Source organism: Brachyhypopomus gauderio, unplaced genomic scaffold (genome assembly GCF_052324685.1).
Source record: "Brachyhypopomus gauderio isolate BG-103 unplaced genomic scaffold, BGAUD_0.2 sc67, whole genome shotgun sequence".
Taxonomy (NCBI): Eukaryota; Metazoa; Chordata; class Actinopteri; order Gymnotiformes; family Hypopomidae; genus Brachyhypopomus; species Brachyhypopomus gauderio.
In genome coordinates, this window is record NW_027506888.1 from 1,400,157 (window position 1) to 1,416,785 (window position 16,629).

At 45.6% G+C, this 16,629-nt stretch overlaps 1 protein-coding gene and 1 long non-coding RNA gene across 4 annotated transcripts in view; both read left to right on the top strand.

The window, feature by feature from the left end:
• Nucleotides 1-688: 688 nt before the first annotated feature.
• Nucleotides 689-3,875, top strand: LOC143490834 (uncharacterized). The gene is made up of 3 exons (XR_013124997.1): nt 689-1,380; nt 2,632-2,704; nt 2,801-3,875. It is a non-coding gene; the product is annotated as an uncharacterized LOC143490834 (long non-coding RNA).
• An 11,346-nt stretch (nt 3,876-15,221) lies between these two features.
• LOC143490818 (uncharacterized) overlaps nt 15,222-16,629 on the top strand; it is a 37,499-nt gene continuing 36,091 nt past the window's right edge. For all 3 annotated transcript variants that reach the window (XM_076989312.1, XM_076989314.1, XM_076989313.1), the window contains exon 1: nt 15,222-15,458. The gene's annotated coding sequence lies outside the window, so the exon portion shown is untranslated. The remainder of the gene's footprint in view (nt 15,459-16,629) is intronic.

Consider the following 16,629-nt stretch of genomic DNA (forward strand, 5'->3'; position numbering starts at 1 on the left):
TTGTCCCCCGCATTTACCCATCGTTTTTTCTTCTTTTTTATTTCAATATTTTCCAGCAAAAAGATGACTTTATGATTTTATGATTTTATACAATCCTATGACTTCCAAGGTACACTGATGAAGATACAGGAGTGCGAGCGGGGACAGGGGACAAGGTAAAACCTGACGACAGACATGGGTACAGGGACAAAGTGAGTGATAACCTTGGGGACTGACACAAGGACAGATCCTGAGACAATAACACTAGACACAGAGATGGGATCAGGCAGCTGGACACAAATGGTACAAAACCAGGGACTGAACAGGGCAAAAATGGGGATACAGGCATGGAACAGGCAGCACAAGCAGGGGGCACAAAAACAGTTTCAGTTTTTAGCACACAGGCTGGTGGTACAGTCACTGTGGGCCCCAGGCGGGCCTCAGGTACATGGGCAGACTCCAGGCGGGCTTTAAGTTTATGGGCTGACCCCTTCCAGGTCGTGGGGACAGGAAACGAAGGTGTCTGCTGGCGGGGTGCCGGCATGGGTCCAGGACTCTCCTGGGCCTCCGGCACGGGTGCAGTGAGAAACTCCTCTCAAGTCAGCAGTCTCCCAACTGATCCATTTTCGCCTGTAGAGCTATGAGCCTCTCCATGATCGAATCCATGCTTTTATTAACAGTCACAGTCTGCGCTCCGACAGCTTGCATCAAACCAAGTAATCAAATTTCCAAATAAATGTCCTCAATGTCTTCCAGGGAGAAGAAAACATAGTACAGTAGAATCTGCATAAAGATACACTATTTTAGCTTACGTATACGGGGCGGACTACCCTCTTCTTCAAACTCTAGAGGAGTTCTGCACTTTGGCCGGTGCAGAGCGCAACCAGCTCTTCCGTGCCTGTGAGAGGTGAGCAGTGCACGGGGGAGAAGTCCTGATGGCTGACTCTTCCACCTTTGCATCAAGAGACCACGATGGAAAAGCACAGAGGAAGACCACAGTTGCGCTTCTCGTTCTTTCCTCCATGCTTGCTACCGGGCATCCTGTTTGCTTTATTAGCTTTTAGCAGAGCTGCACACAAGGGCGTAGGAGCGGGTTTGACATTGGGGGGGACACATTTGCTATCAAATCAAAGCCCACCCTATCCTCTAAAATATTATTAAAACTGATTCCACTGTAGGTAAGGTAGTTAATCACTGTATATATAGTGACATAGAACATTTGTGGAATTACAGTAAATTGCTAATAAATAAATAAACAAAATCGGTCAATCACGACACGAGCGAAAGGAAAATTATGTGGGATTTTTCTCGGGTAGGCAGCTTGCTTTATGGAAGAAGAAACAAATCTGTTCAAACTTCAAATCAGCAAGGAGCTCATGCTTCAGCCGACTAAAGACTCAGGTGAAAATTGATTCTTACCTCAATGTACAAAGCATTAAATATAGATAGAGATACAACGGGATTTATTTTAAATACGTTAGTTCTTGTATGGCCTGGCACCAAACGGTCTCCTAGAGATTTAAGTTGCCTTTTCTAAAAACAATTATACTCGTTTACTTAAATAAATGTGACGTTGTCTAGATTATGCCTTTTATTGAAAAACCTAAACCTCAGAAAAGCTCATCCTGTTCCAAAATGATTCGTGTGAAAAAGTGTAAATTTGTACAGACCGAATGATTATGTAAAGCTTTGCATGTATTAAGAATTTGTGGCATCTGATACGACATAAAATTTTCCGTACTAGACGAGTTGTAAAGCGAAGTTGTGTATTAATGTTTCAAGGCAGCAGAGACATACCAGGCCCGTAGCCAGCATTGTGATGGGGGGGATCTTTTCCCCCCAAAAGTGGACTTTATTTGGCTCTCTACTCCAATGCCCCCTAAATACGCGAGCACACTTCAAACTTTTTAATTTACACATATATTATTCATTATAAGCAAGGTTGCCAACTTTTCAAAATCACTAGGACTGAGATTTGATTTGGGGGCGGGGGGAAGTGGGTGGTGTGTGTGTCAAACGGTGACGGGGGGGGGGGGGGGGGGGGGGGGTTATGTCTTATATGTTTCCTCGATCGATCGCCGGTGGTTGGCGCTAGAGCGAACTAGTAACTCATTGAATCATAGATGTAGATCGGAAATAAATAAACGTGATTTTTTTTCAGCGTGAGAAATCGGATGTATGGCGTTTGAGCTTGTGAAAACGGTCAAATGCGTGTGTCTCACGCTCATTGCGTGAGAGTTGGCAATACTGTTATAGGTTTGTTGTGAGTCTGTATATTCACAGGAGATTAACAATTCATTCATTGAATAGCCTACCTATCTTGAGGGGCATGTGTGTACGGAGGGAGGGTGCAGGGGCGGGGGGGGGGGGGGGGAATCGAACGATCCCCCCTGGCTACGGGCCTGCATACCCGTTGTTTCTGTTATATTCAGTTATCGAAAACATGTCGCCAAATTAACAGTAGCCTTTACGTAAGATGCCGATGCATTTCCGTGTTAATACTGCCTCTCCAAATTAATCAGACGCTGCAAATCTTAAATCGGAATACTGCACGGGATTCCTCTGTTTCGGGTTATTTTCCTGTGTCATTCTGTTATATATTCTCCTGTGTTCCCGGGTTGATGGCACGTTTTCCGGGATCTTCTAATGAAGACATTTCCAGCAGTGAGGACACCAATTCATCTGACTCAGACAAAAATAATAATTTTGGTGTCATGACAGTATGGTGAGTGTGTTCCTACTGGACTGTGCTACACTTGTGTGTATGTGTATATTAAATTATGTTCTTTGTAAGCTTTTCTGATTTTTTTTTCTTTTTTAGTCTAGAGCAATCAAGTCAGAGACTTTCATCTGCTCCAAGCTGCATTTCATTACAGAGCAATTCATCAATGCTTCTTCCCATCACATTTAGAAATAATTACAGCGATGGGAGTTATTCTTCAGGCCAACGGTACAAACCTAGGAAACCAAATTTCACATCAAACACAACATTGCCTTAAAGGTGCTGGAGAAACAGGATGACAGAAGGGAGTCTGCCCCAGTAACCACACCCCACACAGTAACCACACTATTTATAACGCCAGGATAAACCTGCCCCGCGACTCACACGGCTCCACCGCAATTTACAATTAGGGAGGGAATTAGTGGGATTGCCCCAAAAATCTCACTCTGCCACATATATAATATTCTCTATGCATATATGCATGTGTATGTATTATTATCTCTATGCATATTTATGTGTGTATGTAATTGTCACATAGGGCTCCGCCCCCCTCTGCTAGCTGTCATTCCCTGTCGTCCTGTTTGGTGTGTCAGGGTTTTTCCATGCCTGTTAGTCCCGCCTTGTTTTCTGTCGCCATGGTTCCCCGTCTGTCTGTCTCGCCCCTGTCATCAGTGATCTCACCTGTGTCTAGTTAGTTTCTGTGTATTTAATCCTGTTTAATCCTGTTGTATTTCACCTCTGTTCATGGTTCCTGCTTGGTCTTGCTCCTTCGCTCCCAGGTATTTTGGTTCAAGTCCCTTACTGTCCGTATTCTGTCCTTGAGTATGTAGAGTGTTTGCAATGCCTGATGCCTTGAACTGTAAAACATCAACGTTTTATTTATTTGTATTTATTTTCTCTCTTTTTTGTGCAAAACATTAATCTCTAAGAGTTCATCCATTGCACCTCACTGATGTCACTGTTAGGGTATTTCTATGTTCAGTGTTTGAGTGATGAGTTGTAATAACACTGAAAAATAATAAAATTTCCTGTCATCTATTTTGAACATTTATCTAATAATTTTACATCTTATTGTTAAAAATCATTAAATAGCAATAACAATTTTATGCCATTATGCCAAATGTTTTTGTTGCTGTCGGAATAACCTATTACAATAAATCATCACATCACATTATCTGTTTATTGTGCAATATTTATTGCTTGACTATTGATTGTCACTGTTCTGTTACTACCTCACTCCCTGCTGGTTTTTCTCAAGCCAAGATTGGCTGAAAACCTTGTAAGAATTCCAGTGCCCCTGTGGTGTAAATGGCAGAATGGAAATGTGAAAGTTTATGATTTAGAAACCACTGTATAAATGATGACCGTAATAAAATTGCCATACATGCTGAGCTGTATATGTGTCTGCTCATTAAAGAGATGCTCCATAACCTTCCTGATCTTAGCTAATCTGAGAGGGGCACGACATGTGAAGAAACTCTCTATGCATTACTCTTTCTGCAAGGCTCTGCAGGCATGGCATACACAACGCCATAACATGCATGTTTAATGCAAATATATAAGGTTACTCTGTAGACAGAAGAAAACAAGAGTTTAGCCATCACAGGGCTGGTAACTGGGAATTATAGATCCTACACATTTTTGCAAATGTTTTAAATTCTACAATGTGTGAAACTGTGAGGGCAAATTAAAATGTATAAATAGATAGTAGCAATGGGAGTGTTAGTGATGATTTGAGTCATGGACGTAATTTTGATTTCATAGGTGGGGGGGACACAAATGGGGGTGCTGGTGTGTTCCAGATCGTTGGGGGAGGGGGGGGGGTGTCGAACGAAAATTGTTGACAGGGGGGGTGTGCGGAGAACGTAAAGTGTTGCCGGAGCGGAGCTCAGAGTGGTCATTTTTTGCATGGTCCTAGCGCTAGATTTGTCGCTATTTAAATATTTGTTTTTTAACTGTTAAAATGTGGGGGGACATGGAATCGTCGCTACTTAAATATTTGGTTTTTACCGTAAACCCCCCCCCCCCCCCCAATTACGTCCGTGATTTGAAAAGCTAGCTCTTGAAAGTGTCAAACACATGACTAAATCATTCAGTCAAAAGTTTTAAAAAGAAGTTTTTGTTTATATTTTTCATGTATTTTTCAAAATATTGAGTTAAACATGTATTTGGTAAATAAAACATTTTATACAAGGGTTTTATCAGGCGAGATTCAAATGAAATGACATCAGAGAGAGGAGACATGACTAAGTGTCTGAAATGGCATAATTAAGCAGTTTGCACTAGATTCAAAACAGTACGTTCATTCAGTAGGCGAGTGGGCAGTATGCATCAGACATGTGAACAAGTCACTAAATACATCTCAATCTTCACAATCAAGTCTCGAGTCAAGTCCCAAGTTAATACAATCAAGTCTTGAGTCAAGTCCCAAGTCAATACAAGCGAGTCTCGAGTCAAGTCCCAAGTCTTAAACTTCAAGTCCTAGTCAAGTCACCAGTTGTAATTTCAATATTTAAAACAATTGATGCAGTTGATTAGTATATTAAGTTAGTCAGACTAATTAACGTTAGGCGTTTGAGTGTTTCGGTTCGCTTGAGTGACATGTTGTCGCAATTGTAGTCGTCACCTCACCTACAGCCCCCCCCCCCCCCCTTGCCTCAGTGACTTTCGTTCATCCCCCCCCCCCCCCCCCGGTCCCCGCTTTCGAATTATCGTTGGTGCGAAAGTGGTGACACAAGTGAAGTTGTTGTTCGTGACACAAGTGAAGTTGCTCATGTGGACCCCTGTAAAAGTTCATTGTCAGGAATAGCCGATGACATAATCAAGTTCACCTGTTTCACCACCACGCCCACATTCCATACATACTTAAGCACCAGAACTACACTTCCTGGTTGCGAAGTATTGCCTCCATGTTGTTGCATACCAAGCCTTTTCTCCGGTCTGTCTGCCTGTGTACCGAACTCTGCTTGCCCCCTAGACCACGTCTCCCGCCTGATCCCTGGATACCTCCCGGACTCTGCTCTCGCCTCTCGACCTCGGACCGTTCTGACCACCGCTACTCCACTACAGCCCTACACCAGCATAACACCGCTGTGTGCTCTACGTGGCCTGCTGTACTGAATTATCTTAATAAAAAGCACTCACTTCCACATCAGGATCTCTCCTCGCGTGTTCCATTCGTTACAGAATACTTCGCCATCAACACAGATCCTGCGGAAACTCAGACTCGTCCGGCTCATCGAAAGACGCAGGTCACAGTTCTGACGAGGTACGATCGACAGTTCTCCGAGACCATACCCCAGAACACCCAAAGTGCCAATCCCGTGACACCTGTTCCCTTGACCGCTGCTATGCTCCTCGCAGACATCCCAGTGGCTGTACCTGAACGGTATGATGGCTCTCCGGAGCGTTGCCGGAACTTTTTAATGCAGTGCTCAATGTACTTCACGTACCACCCAGTCCAGTACCAGACAGATCGACAACGGGTGGATTGTATGCTGTCCTTCCTGACCGGAGAAGCAGGGACCTGGGCTACAGCTCTTTGGAACAGCGGAGATTCCGCCCTGGGGTCCGAACGCCGCTTCACAGAACTACTCAAATCCGTCTTCGATCACCCCGCTGCAGGTCACGATGTCGGTACCCAGCTATGCGAGATCAAGCAGGGGAGACGCAGCGCTGCAGATTACGCCTGGGAATTCCGTACGCTGGCTGCTGGTAGTGGCTGGAGTGAGACCGCCCTAAAGACTGTGTTTCACCATGGTCTGAGGACAGATCTGCAGGTTGAGATGGCCTGTCGAGGAGAAGAGCGATCCCTTACTGAGTTCATACAAACAGCGGTGAACGTAGATAAACTACTCACTACTCACCATCCCGTTTCAGCCGGTGCATGCTCGACCACTCCCCCCAACCAGTCATCTCGTTTCTCAGGAAAGGCTATGCAGCTGGGCCGGTCTCCGCTCAATCCCCTGGAGAGAGCTCGTCGCATACGTGAGGGGCTCTGCCTCTACTGCGGCGAGGAGGGTCACTTCCGTGACCAATGTTCCACACGACCATCTCGTCCCCACGAGGGCTCCCCCTCACAAACCGAAGTAAGACCACCTTTATTTTCTCTGTGTGCCAAGTCCCAACTTACCCTACCTGTACAGCTCACCTGGGGGGGTATTGACCACTGTTTCTCAGCTTTGGTCAACTCAGGCGCAGGAGGGGACTTCCTCGATAGCGAGTTAGCAAAATCGTTAAATATTCCCGTTGAAAAAGTGAATCCCCCCTTGAGAGTGAATTCTGTGAGTAGACAACCCATTGGTACTGGAATGGTAAAGTTACGTACCAAGCCGTTGCTCCTCCGGGTTGGGCTGTTTCACTCTGAACTGAGACAATTCTATCTGGTCTCCGCCCCTCGTGATTCAGTGATTCTCGGTTTTCCCTGGCTGAGAGAACACGATCCGGTCATCTCCTGGCAGAAACGGGAATTAATCGCGTGGAGACCGCGCTGCCTGCAGAATTGTGTGCACTTACCCCTTCGCTCCTCGACGGTCGAGAGCCCTGAAACGCCCCTCTCTGATGCGGTTCCTGAACAATATTGTGCATTCAAAGACATGTTTAATAAGGAGCACGCTAGTATGCTTCCTCCTCATAGAGCTTGCGACTGTGCCATAGACCTCCTTCCCGGGGTGACTCTACCTAAGAGAACAAAACCTTACCCGCTGTCCCGTCCAGAAGATGCCGCCATGGAAGCGTACGTCAGCGAAGCTCTCCAGAAGGGGTTTATCCGCCCGTCCACGTCCCCTGTCGCGGCGGGGTTCTTCTTCGTAGAGAAGAAGGATGGGGGTTTACGTCCTTGTATAGATTACCGGGCCCTGAACGCTGTTACATCCAAATTCGCTTACCCCCTGCCTTTCATCTCTGCCTCACAAGAATGGTTGATGGGGGCTACGATCTTCACCAAACTTGATCTCAGGAGCGCGTATAACTTGATCAGGATCCGCGCGGGGGATGAGTGGAAAACTGCCTTCGTCACCGCCAGAGGGCACTATGAGTATTTAGTAATGCCATACGGACTGTCAAATAGTCCGTCTGTATTTCAGGCGTTCATGGATGACATATTCCGGGACATGATTGACAAATACGTGTTCGTCTATATTGATGATATCTTGATCTATTCCCCCTCTGTCCAGGACCACATACAACACGTTTCTTCGGTCTTGCAACGTCTACGAGAGAACGGCTTGTATGTGAAGGCAGAAAAATGCGAGTTTCACGCACCGACTATCTCCTTCCTAGGCTGTACCCTCTCTCCAGGACGCATCGGCATGGACGACGACAAAGTGGAAGCCGTCGCTAACTGGCCAGTTCCCCGCTCTGTCAAGGATCTCCAACGGTTCCTTGGATTCGCCAACTTCTGTCGTCGGTTCATCAGGGGTTTTGGTTCGGTGGCGGCCCCCCTTACCGACCTCCTTAAGGGGGGAAAGAGGCGCCACTTCGTATGGACGCCTCTAGCGGATCATGCGTTTAACACGCTGAAGACCGCATTCACCAGCGCCCCCCTACTACATCTTCCGGACCCCACGTTACCATTCATCGTCGAAGTCGACGCATCAAACGTAGGAGTGGGGGCTGTTCTGTCGCAGAGACAAGGTAATCCGCCCAAGCTGTTCCCGTGTGCCTATCTTTCTAAGAAGCTGAAACCGGCCGAAGTGAACTACGACGTAGGTGACCGTGAACTCTTAGCTATGAAACTGGCTCTCGAACACTGGCGACACTGGTTGGAGGGAGCGGAGCACCCCTTTCAGGTATACACGGATCATAAGAACCTGGAGTACATCAGGTCCGCACGACGGCTCAATCCCCGACAAGCTCGATGGGCACTGTTCTTTTCCCGCTTCAAGTTCACAGTGCACTACCGACCAGGGTCCAGAAACACCAAAGCGGACGCGTTATCTCGGATTCATGATAGAACGCTGAACAACAAAACACCTGACCATATCCTCGGGGAATCCTGCTTCATCGACCTCATCCGGTGGGATATCCAAGACGACCTGGAAGATGCGCTTCGCGCCGACCCGGGCCCTGCGGACGGCCCTGATGACAAACAATATGTCCCTGTTCCGATCCGGGGACGTCTCCTCCAACTCGCACATGACACTCCCAGCACTGGTCATCCCGGTATAACCCGCACTAAACACCTGATCTCACAGAAATACTGGTGGCCGTCATGGGAGGAGGACATTCGCGACTATGTTCTCGCCTGCGCTGTATGCGCACAGTCACGCACCCCTCGAGCGCTGCCCACCGGTCAGCTCCTCCCATTGTCGATACCCCGCCGTCCATGGTCTCATCTAGCCATCGACTTCATCACGGACTTACCTGTCTCCGGTGGCAACACAGTAGTGCTCGTGATCGTAGACAGATTCTCGAAGATGTGCCGCCTAATCCCACGACCAAAACTACCCACTGCTATGGAAACAGCCTCAGATGTGTTTCACTACGTGTTTCGAATATATGGACTACCTGAAGACATTGTGTCGGATATAGGCGTGCAATTCACCTCCCGCGTCTGGACTCAGTTCTGTAAGCTACTCGGGATTACTGCCAGCCTAACCTCCAGATACCACCCCCAGTCTAACGGTGAAGTAGAGCGATATAACCAGGAGCTAGGTCGTTTTCTCCGCCAGTACTGCTCTTCTCGGAGGGACTGGCATAAATATATCCCCCGGGCCGAATACGCTCGAAACTCCATCATTCATTCGTCCACCAAACTAACCCCTTTCCAATGTGTATACGGTTACCAGCCTCCGTTCTTCCCTTGGGATAAAACTCCCGCTGATGTTCCCGCTCTGGACGACTGGCTAAAGAATAGTGCCCGTGCCTGGGAGCTCGCGCACGTACAGTTGCGGCGCGCGCTCCACACCCGCCGTATGAATGCTGACCGCCGTCGTCTCCCCGCTCTCATCCATCATCCCAGTCAGCGAGTGTGGCTGTCCACCCGCAACCTCAACCTCCGCCAACCTTGCCACAAGCTCAAGCCCCGATACATCGGACCTTTCAAGATCCTTCGCAGGGTAAATGCGGTCACCTATAAACTCTTGCTACCCCCCCAATACCGCATTCATCCCGTTTTCCACGTCTCCCTCCTGAAGCCTGTCCATTACAGCCCCATGTCAGTATCCCCGTTACAGGACCGCCCCCCGGAACCTCTGGACATTGACGGTAGACCTGCTTACATTGTACGGGAATTACTGGAATCACGACGTCGACGTGGAGGTCTCCAGTATCTCGTCGACTGGGAGGGATATGGTCCCGAGGAACGGGCCTGGGTATCCGCTCGCGATGTCCTCTGCCCGTCGCTCATTGCTGACTTTCATGCTGCACACCCACATTTCCCTGCCCCCCGGGGTCGTGGCCGGCCGCCTTCGAGGCGTGGAGCGTCTAGAGACGCTCCGTTGCGGAGGGGTAATGTCAGGAATAGCCGATGACATAATCAAGTTCACCTGTTTCACCACCACGCCCACATTCCATACATACTTAAGCACCAGAACTACACTTCCTGGTTGCGAAGTATTGCCTCCATGTTGTTGCATACCAAGCCTTTTCTCCGGTCTGTCTGCCTGTGTACCGAACTCTGCTTGCCCCCTAGACCACGTCTCCCGCCTGATCCCTGGATACCTCCCGGACTCTGCTCTCGCCTCTCGACCTTGGACCGTTCTGACCACCGCTACTCCACTACAGCCCTACACCAGCATAACACCGCTGTGTGCTCTACGTGGCCTGCTGTACTGAATTATCTTAACCCTCCGGCCTTCCTCATTTCCTGTATACCCCCCGCAGCTTCGCGGTCAAAATGACCGGTCTTCACTAAACCCTAAAAAACACTAAAAAAATAGCAAAAAGGAGTTTTGAATGCATTTTTATTCATCCCAAATTTCTTTATTTTTTCTTCAACGAGCAATTTAAGGTAATGTACAATAAAAAAATGTGAAATATAACATAACCCATTCATTTACTTAGCACATGTAGGGCAGTATGCAAGTGCACAGCCTTTGCAGATATATTTCTTACACCCGCAGCACACAGTGTGTGTTTTACAGTCCTTCTTTGGAGGGCAGAACTGGCATCTTTTCCTCTTACTTGCCCTAGCTGGGGCAGTGGCTGTGGTAGCTGCATCCTCAGGTTGATCTGGAGCTTCTGCACTCTGAATAGCTTTAACAATTGCTACTGAGGCTTCTGTGCGAGGGACATGCTTCCTTCTCTCAATGAGTGGAGTTACAAGTGCCTTTCCAAGCTGCTCCAGGAACAATCTCCTCTTGTTCTGCTTATGAGGCATCCATGTCGGGTTGGTCTCTCTCCAAATCACAAATGCATTGTAGCAGGAAACATCAATGATGTTGTGGAAGATGACCAGGGGCCAGCGTGCAGTCATTCTTCTGCAGCTATATGTTCCAATCACCTTATCCAGGTTGTCCACACCTCCTTTGTTGCGGTTGTAGTCCAGGATGATGATTGGCTTCCTGTCCTCACGATCACTAATGTCACCATCTTTGTGCAGTGTGCTCAGAAGAACTACATTTTTGTATTTCTTTGGAAGGTAGGACACTACAGTGGTGGTGGGCGTGAAAACAAACTTTGAGGAGAAGACCTTTCTCTCCTTTGACGCAAGCAGTGCAGGTGGGAGCTCAGGCTTGTTTTTTCTTACTGTACCAACCATGGTGATCTTCCTCTTCAGGAGCTGCTGTCCAAGTTCATAAGAGGTGAAGAAATTGTCACATGTCACATTGTGACCCCTCAGTCCCTCTGTCACATCAAGCACAACTCTCATCCCCTGGTTCTTCTCTGGGCATCCACTGGTCGGCTTCCCAGTATAAACTTGCATTTTCCAAGCATAGCTTGATTTGGCATCGCAAGCCACCCATGAATTGATGCCATATTTTGCTGGCTTGCTGGGCATATACTGCCGGAAAGGACAACGACCTTTGGACAAAAGACATTAGTACCAGTGATTAGTATCAGTGTAACAAAAAGCAGTCAAATAAATCTATAGTAAAAATAACTTTTAATACAAATATGAAAACAATTACCTCTAAATGGAACCAGTTGCTCATCCACTGTTACGTCAGGCCCTGGATTGTAGAGGTAGGGCAGCCGCTCCTCCCACTTGTCCCATACCTCTCTTATGGCTGCAAGTTTGTCTGTCACACGTCTTGCTGGTCTTGACTCACGGTCATCAAATCGTAGCAGTCTTGAATAGGTTTGAAAGAGTTTGAGTGGCATTGTGGCTCTGAAAATTGGCCTTCCACTCTCTGCATCCCATAGACTAGCTGCAGCCTCACCTCGGGACCTGTACACACCTGCTAAAATTAGCAGCCCTAGGTAGGCCTGCAGGTCAATCTCATCCATCTTTTTCCAGCTGTCTCCATATTTGCGAAAACCCTCCAGATTTGTCATCTCCAGGATTATTTTTTCTATTGCTGGTGTGATGAACAGGTAGAATGTAGAGACAATATCATGAGCATGAGAAACGGCATACCTTGTAGGTCCTGGGGTCATCTTTATGACGTTTTGTTCTGCATACCTGCCATGTTGGCCATATGCTGCTGAGGACCATGTTATTTTGCCATTTTTTGAAAGCACAGTCTCTCTTTCAGGTTTAGGGTTTTCTTCTTCTTCTGATGATGATGATTCATTATGCTCTGGGTTGTATTCCTCCCCATCTTCTTCCTCAGATACATCCTCCACTTCTGAATCATAGTCGTCTTGCTGGACATCTGAGAACATCAGCTCTACAGCCTCTTCAACAGTATAACGCACACTCATGGCTTCAGTCCTCTTAGAAATTTGGCCTTCAGGAATCAGATCACCATGTAACATCAAGTGGATTACAACCCGTTCTACTGTAGTCTATTTGGGAGGACCTTATATACATTTTGGAATGTGGGAGGAGGAAGGAGGAGGAAGACAAGGAGTTTAGGGGGTTAAGTGTGGGATGAAGGTGAGGAGGAAGAGGAGTTCAAGGAGGGGTCACTGTGGGATGAAGGTGAGGGCACCTGGGCAATCAACACTGGATTGGGCAGTTGATAGTCGTCACTTGAGGACAAAGGATATACAAAGGACAGAAGTGTTCTCAGGGATTTTGATGGTTGCCACATCAGGAGTTGATTGTATAGACAGTCAGCAGACGAAGAATAATCTCCATAGAGACAAAGGGGTAAGATCTGAAATAAGTATCTTTTCTCTCAGTACAGACATAATTTGGGGTCCTGTTATCTGCAGCAACTCCGGCAAGTCTGTGAGAACACCACCTGATTTGCCTTGTTTACATCTGTTACTGATTGATCTGAGACACAACTAAACATTGTAACATTCTGTGGTTTACTCTGTAACTCTGTGGCCTTGATTTCAACTCTATTTGCCTCATCGGTCATTTTGACCTGAAGACCATCTTTGTACATTTTTTTGTACAGCTTACATGGAAATGTGAATAAAAGCAAAATTTCACTTTTTCTACTGTTGGGACCAATCTAGGCAAAGTCATAAAATTTCAAGTTAAAAAATTGCATTTTGTGGATTTTTTGGGGGTTTTTAGCACAGTGGCGGGTCATTTTGACTTCCGCATCAGGATCTCTCCTCGCATGTTCCATTCGTTACATTCATTTTCGACCCCTGAGTTATCACATCCCAGCTAGCTGGCTAACCGTTATAGCATTATGTGAAATATACATAGCAGAGACTTGCTTTTGTTTGTGCAGCCTCAAATGTCGAACAAAGTTTGAAGTGGTTGCATCTCCATCTCTTATCCTGACTCCACATGTCTTGCATGTCGCAGTTCTTCTTTTATTCACAACAGCATAATCTTTATAATTGAACAGGATAATTTTTGGGAGCATGTTGCTTGTCCTCTCCACACAAATTCAACGCTACTGCCCCCCTCCCCCTCTCCGGAGAGATACGGATAAACTGAGCTGAGCAGTTCACATTTTACAGCACCATTTAATACAAAATCATCCAGTTATGTGATTCTATATTACTTATTTATTATGTTAAAATTAGGGTGACCAGACGTCCTCTTTTTCCCAGACATGTCCTACTTTTGAGACCTAAAAAAATTTCAAATTTCAAAATCGTCTGGGATTTTGCGAAGTAAGTGTGGGTAGATCGCATGACATTAAAAAATAGTGTATGAATGACAGGCAATCGTCCATCTGCACTGACAGTTGTATTTTGATTGACATAAATGGTAGCCAATCCGCTGTCTAGGGTTTGACACACGCTACCCCCCGTCAACAATCGACACACGCCGCTAAAAAATAAATTTGTAAAAGGTGTCCTCCTTTTCAGAAACCCAAATCTGGTCACCCTAGTTAAAATAAGGATTTTAAGTCTTTTCAAGTCTTAAAGCTCAAGTCCGATTCCAAGTCCAAGTCAGTAAAGGTAAAGTCTAAGTCAAGTCGCAAGTCTTCGGTGATGTTGTCGAGTCAAGTCACAAGTCATCAGTTTAGTGACTCGAGTCGGACTCGTGTCCAAGTCATGTGACTCGAGTCCACACGTCTGCATACAACCTTTGACACTACATCCTACATCTTACGCATGCCATGATGTCACACCACCACAGTAAAAGACCCCTATTCATTAAAAGCCCCATTTCACAACATTTTTCTACTTTTTTATTTTCATCACATTTATCTAAACTGGTCATGAATTCCGAATCAACATCAAGACTGTATCTGAGAGTAGCTCAAAGAAGAACATTTACTAGCAATTTATTGATTTTATACCTCAGAGAAAATGTAAGTAGCCTACCGCTAACATCTTTAACAATGCAGTAGTAGCATTGTTACAGTAGTAGTATTTTTTACAATAAATGAAAAAGTATATATACAGCATTATCATATTGTTCTATTGTGCCCATGCTGCAGCTGTATTTCTGTGGTGGAGACCCCTGGGCAGATTTCAGACTCTCCCAGGAGACCTTCACCTCACTCATCAATGCACTGAGGCAGGAAATCGGTCATGGGTGGAGAAGGGACACGGAGCTGTTGGTGTTCCTTACTGGCTGGCACACGCAGCGTCCTATCGTTGTGCACAGAGTGAGCAAGTCAATCAGTGGGATTGTGACGAGGGTCATCACCTTGGCAGGTGGTGTCATCGGGTGCCACATTCAAATAATACTCCCATCTGCAAGCACACAGGTACCCGAACAGGAAGCTGTTCTACTCCATCCAGCTGCAGGCCATGACCACTAGGAAAAAATGTATAGTTATTTTTGTTGGCTATCCTGGATCTGTCCATGATCTGAGGGTATTATACAACAGCCCTGTGTATTAAATATATATAATTTTTTCTTCAATTTCGAATGCCTCCGCTACTCCAGTTGAATCATACAATGGGACAGTGTGCTGCAGTTGTAGTAATGTAGTACGTCATGCAGGTAAGTGTAGCGTAGCCTACTGTTTAATGCTTACTGTTGTTTTTGTTCAACCCGTTCTCGCATACTGATTTCACCTACTGTGTAGTATAGTACTGTAGGGAAGTTATGCAATTTCGATTTCGGTCGCACCCTAAAATGAAGCTTCGGCAGAGACGGAGCCAGAATACCATCTCCTGGTCACGCACCGTAAACTTCTGGAAACTGAAGTGTTCAAAGTCGTGTTTAAATATATAGCCTAGAAAGCCTCGATGAGAATATAACAAATAGCCCTGGAGAAATAAACTGAAAGTGAAACTATATGTGAAACACTTCACCATATCGACTGAGGGTTTAAAAAGGGTAAGTAGCCTACTCTTAAATATTTTATTGTTTATTTCACGCACGGTGCCGCAAATAGAAAGTAACCTAGGTCGGATTTTCTGTATATTATGACCATGAATGTTAAACATGCTTGATTTGATCCGTTTCTGTCACTGTTTTAAACTAGTAGATAATTTGCCTAAATAAGATTTCCCATTTCCATTTAATTGAACATGATTCATCGATGGTTTGTGACTTCATTAATAATGTTTAAAAAGTTTGTAACACTGACAAATTTAAGTTAGGTAACCGCAGGCTAAAATCTAGATTAGATTATTCAAATACAAAAGAACTCGTCTTTCCAAAATTCATCACGTTGAAAATATTTCATTGAAATTGTCTAAACGTGTTGTGTCGCATTGCTGTAAAAATCTCAGAACAGATTAAATTAAGATGCGATACCAGCTTGTATGAGAACAATATTAAATACATTACAAATATATAGCCTACTTTACTGTAGCCTATTCCCAGTGGAATTATCAGTAAATATCATTAAATTAACATCGCGGCAGTGGGGTGCGTGCGGACTTCCACATAGTTTGATCCAAAGCTAACGCAGAATCTGTAGGCCTACTGTGTTTTTCCATTTTTGGTATGAGGAAGAAAGGTGTTTGTTTTTTTTTACTACAGTTGGATTGCTTAAAATGCATGCCTATCATTTTAGCAGCTCTTGCTTCATCTGTAAAGAAGTGTTAATTTGCATAAATGCACTAGGTAGCGAAAATGCTGCCACCACCTTTGTTAAACCGGAGAGGTCCAGCTCACAGACTAAATAAGCACACACAAACACCGGGATCATTTTTACTTTATTATGGCAATCTATAGTCAAGGTCACGTCGCTACGCATGTTGGATCAGTAGCCAAGCATCCTTTAATAAGTTATCACACACCCCAACCACAACACTCGAATATCTGTCACTGCAAACAGCCACCACAGCAAACCATTTAAATAACACGCTATCAAAAAGGGCAAAACACCACCTAACACAAAAGGGCCACTACTCTTTCCCTATCCTTGAATTAATAAATAGGCCTACTAATTAAAATACACAAACGATGCAGTTACTCTAAAACAGGGGTGCCCACAAGTTTTCAGCTTGCGAGCTACTTATAAGATGACCAAGTCAGAAAGATCTACCGGGGGGTTGTG